Source organism: Gossypium arboreum, chromosome 9 (assembly GCF_025698485.1).
Source record: "Gossypium arboreum isolate Shixiya-1 chromosome 9, ASM2569848v2, whole genome shotgun sequence".
NCBI lineage: Eukaryota > Viridiplantae > Streptophyta > Magnoliopsida > Malvales > Malvaceae > Gossypium > Gossypium arboreum.
Window position 1 is genome coordinate 71219752 of NC_069078.1, and position 5004 is coordinate 71224755.

Consider the following 5004-nt stretch of genomic DNA (forward strand, 5'->3'; position numbering starts at 1 on the left):
CTGAGTTTCCAAACTCACCCTTTCTTTAACCTTGCAGGTGAGCCTTGATGTGGGTGACTTGGAGCCGGAGGGGATTCAGAGTGGCCATGGTGAACACTTTTGGGTTTGAAAAAGAGACTGGTTTTCTTAAGTTATTTTTAATTACTATTTAATTTTTGGGTTGTAATAAGGTCATTTTAACTTTATTTTCTTCTTTGATTTTCTGGGATTATATTATTTTAAACAACTTTAAATTGATGGATAATAATTCAAATGGGCTAGACTTAGGGCACGATTTCAAAATGATACTTGTTTTTTTTTTTAAATAACACGATGTCACGAATATTCAATTTACCAAAGATAACCACTCAAAGAAATTTCAACTTGTTATAACCAAGTGTGGCAATGGATGTGGGCATGTCTAGGATTGGATCCAATCGGAGAGCTTGGTACTTAAGCAGCCTTCATGGCTTACCTCCTCTATTATGGATACCTACCTAGTGCCCAGCTTCCATTCACTTGGTTAGTTTATCAAAAGTCAGCTTTTAAAACACTGAAAAGGGAACACGGGTTTTTTACTTCAAAGTGGCACATCGGATTCGGCCTTAACGTCTGGGCCGGGTTTGGGGTGCTACAAAAGGGCTCGAGCTGAGCAGTCCTCGATGGGCAACATGCCTAATCGGGATACGAGTGAGAATGGGTACGCCTATTACTGAGACAGGGTATCAGACTCAGAAGGCTGGGGACGACACATTGTCCCTAGCCATGTTAAGAGTCCTTGAGAGGGTCGTTGAGACTCATTCTAGATCTGAGAGCCGAAAGTCGATAATTGAACGACTTTGATCCAATTGAGCAGAGATATTTAGGGGCGTTGTTGGGGTCACCCTGACTATGGACGAGTCTTGGTTGGTGGCCACAGAAAGGATTGTGGATTGCACTCATGAGCAGAAATTAAAGGGTGCAATATCCTTGCTTCATGACGAAGCTTACTAGTGGTGGCTGACCATTGAGGAGGGTACTTAGCTAGAGCGGATTGCTTGGGATTATTTCTAGAACACAGTCCAGAATAAGTACGTGGGGGCAAGTTATGGTGAGGCCTGTAGATGTTAGTTTATAGGGCTAACTCAGAGAGATAGGACTGTCGTTGAGTATGAGGCTGAATTTTTTAGGCTGAGTAAATATACTCGTGGGTTAGTAGCGGCTAATTACAATAAGAGCATTCAATTTGAGGAGAGATTAAAATATGATATTAAGGTTTTGGTGGCTCTATAGCAAGAGCGAGTGTTCAAAACTCTGGTAGAGAAGGCTAAGATCATGAGGACATTAAGTGCACTGAGTACGAAAAGAGAGAGAAAGAGAGGGCTAGAGTAAGAATAATAGGTGTTTGACTCATTCTAGCTCTGTTTAGCAGCCTAAAAAACGAGCCATATTTGATAGGCTTTCATAGGTTGAGGCACCAGTTGTATCTACTAAGATTTAATTGTATAGGGACTGTGGTAAGCGCTATCCAGGCAAATGTTGGAGGAAGTTGGGAGTTTCTTTGCGATGGGAGTCTATGGAGCATCGCATAAGGGATTGTCTGCTCCATTTTGATCAGGTGCAAGCTCCAACTTTGAGTTTGGTTCAGCCTTAGAGGGCAGTTAGCAGGCACCTAGGGACCGTGGGCAAGCCAGAGGTGGTAATGGTTTGGGTAGGGGTTAAAGAGCACTAGGTAGAGGTGCAAATCAGATTGAGGCTAGGTAGCTTACTTTGGCATATGCGGCAAAGTGCTACAAGGACAGAGACGTTGCTGATATGATAACTGATATGTTCTTTATTAATTTTGTTCATATTTTTCACTGATAGATATTGGCTCAACACACTTTTATATAGCTAGTTCTATTTTTATAAATCTAGTAATTCTTATCGAGAGTACTTCTAGTGAGGTTTTTGTAATTAGTCCACTGGGTCAGTCGGTACAGGTTAATAAGATTTATAGGAGGTGTCTGCTAGATATAAAAGGTGTTGTGTTTCTAGCTAATCTGATTGAGTTACTGTTCGGAGAGTTTGATTTGATACTAGAAATGGACTGGCTCATGGAGCATTAAGTGAGCTTAAACTGTCCTATTAAGAGGATAACTCTGAGATCTAGGAAATGTAGTGTCTGTTGAGGAAATTTGAGTTGACCCTAAAAAGATTGAGGTTGTGCTTGAATGGAAACAACCTAGAAATGTGTATGAGATTCACAGTTTCTTTGGTTTAGTTGGATATTATGGAGTTTTGTTGAGGGGTTCCCATTTATTGTAGCTCATCTAACTAAGCTGTTATATAAAAACACATCATTTGTGTAGACCAATAAGCAGCAATCAAACTTTGAGAAGCTCAAGTCTTTTTTTACTCAGACACCCATTTTGATACAGCTTGAATTTGGTAAAGAGTTTGTGGTTTATAGTGATGCTTCTCACATTGGGCTATGTTGGGTTATGATGTAAGACGGTAAGGTAGTGGCTTACGCATCCTGACAGACTCACACAAAGGTAACTATCCCATGCATGATTTTGAGTTGGCTGCAGTTGTCTTCACCTTGAAAATCTAGAGGCACTATTTGGATGGTGAGAAACATATCATTTACACCGATCACAAGAGTCTCAAGTATCTCTTTACTCAGAAAGAGTTGAATTTTAGGCAGCGTAGATGAATTGAGTGGCTTAAGGACTACGACTGCACCATTGTGTATCATCCCAATAAAGGCAATATTATGGTCGAGGCTCTTATTCGTAGATCAATGACTGATTTGAGGGTGATATTTTCTCGCCTGAATCTATTTGATGATGGTAGTCTCTTAGTCGAGTTGCAAGTTAAGTCGATTTAGATTAATTAGATTCGGGTTAAACAATTAGTGGATACTTCTCTGATTTTATGTTTTTGACAGGTTGAGGAAGGTATGACTTCTAATTTAAGGCTGAACAATGATGGTGTTCTGTGTTTCAGAGGTCGGGTTTGTGTGCAGAACAATTCTGAGTTGAGGCAATCTATTTTGCGAGAAAAGCATAGTAGCACCTATGTTATACATCCTTACGGAAATACGATGAATCAGAATCTCAGAGAGTTATATTGGTGGCTCAGTTTGAAACAGGAGGTAATTGACTTCGTCTCTTGTTGCCTAACGTGCCAGCAAGTTAAGGCTAAACACCAACTGCCTTTGAGTTTGCTTCAACCCGTTAAGATTCTCTTTTAGAAATGGGAGCATTACCGGAATTTACGGAGCATCACCGGAACTTACGAGCAATACTAAAATTTACAAATCAGACACATACATTTAATATCATTTGTCAATCATATTAGAAATCAATCATATACATTCATATTGACCCTTATTTAAGCCTTCAAGGCTCAAAACATACATTACAAATAGGTCGGGACTAAATCAGGTACTTAGAGAATTTTTCGTAAAACTTTAAAATTTTCCAAGAGTGTAGGGAGCACACGCCTGTATGGTTAGGCGGTATGGCTCATACGGTCAAGAGACACACCCGTGTCTCAGGCCGTATGGGTATTTGAAGTAGGACACATGGTCATGTCCCAGCCCGTATCCATACCCGTGTAACTCTCTGACTTATGTCACACGGCTAAGTCACACGCCCGTGTGCCAGGCCGTGTGAATAGATAACGCTAGTAGGGCTAAATATACAACTTTGATATATTGTTATTCTGCTTGAAAATAGTTAAAATTTATTTTTAAGTATAAATTCTATTTTCTAGAATAACAATTCTACTTGTTTCTATTAAAGAGACATTTGTTTTCCCATTGAAACTAAAGAAACGAATTCCTAGTTTTAAGTTTGATTCAAATTCGTTAAAACCCACACTCGAAGCAATTCATGGTACAAGAATAGCGAAGAAGGTTATTTGTTTGAAAGTCAAGAACGATAAGGATTCGTCTAGCCGATAACATAGGTGCAATTTTAATAAAGGATTTATTGTTATAAATATGGCAAATTAGTTTAGTTTTCAAAATTTTAATTTTCTACTGTGCAAGAAAATCGTTTTCAAACCGAATTTTTTTCTAACACTTTGCACATTGAAGAATAATACCCTCACTGTAACACCCCTTACCCGTGTTCGACGCCGGAACAAGGTACGAGGTATTACCGGACGTAATCACTAATCATCGTATAAAAACCGATTCATAATTTCACTCTAATTTAAAACTTTTTCAAACACATTCAAGCTGTCCCTTAAAAAGAGCTTACAAGGCTCATATCATGCTTTAATTCAACCACACACATAGGCAAGCATGCACATTCATAATGCATCATTTAATTAATAACATAAACAAGACTATCTACATTAAATGACTTTATACAATAGAGACCTTCAAATAAAATAGGTCAGTATTTTAAGTCAATTCCTAGCAACTTAATAACAATTAAACGAGTCTCCATACATGCCAAAGACTTAAAATACTTTAAAACCTTTATATATCGATCAATAGTTTGATAGTGTGATTTAACCTCCGGTGACCTCCAACTCGAGCTAACATCTTCGACACTATAGGAAAAAGGAAAGGAAGGGAGTAAGCATTATAGCTTAGTAAGTAAATATGTAAATATTAATAAACAATACATTATCATACTTTAAACAAAGTCACAATATGTTCCCGGAATATTACCATCACAAACACACATACTTTCACTATTACAATCATAAATAGGTTCAAAATAAGCTGTCTAGCAGAGTACCAGCAACTAAATTATTTATTTCTGGAGATACAGAACTCCAAATTACAAACAATTAATTTTCCTTGAAACTAGATTCACATATATTCTTACCATAAAATTTCCAGAATTTTTTGTCTAGCCAATTAGTACATTTTATTCATTGAACTTACCCCTATTTCACTGCTCAATTGTTCTGACCACTCTTCACTACAAATCAATTTTCTTCTGGTACAAGATTCAAATGATGTTCTTGTTTATTTCATTTGAAACTAGACTCATTAAGGATTTCAATCATATAAATTAAATCCCCTAAATTTTTTTTTTT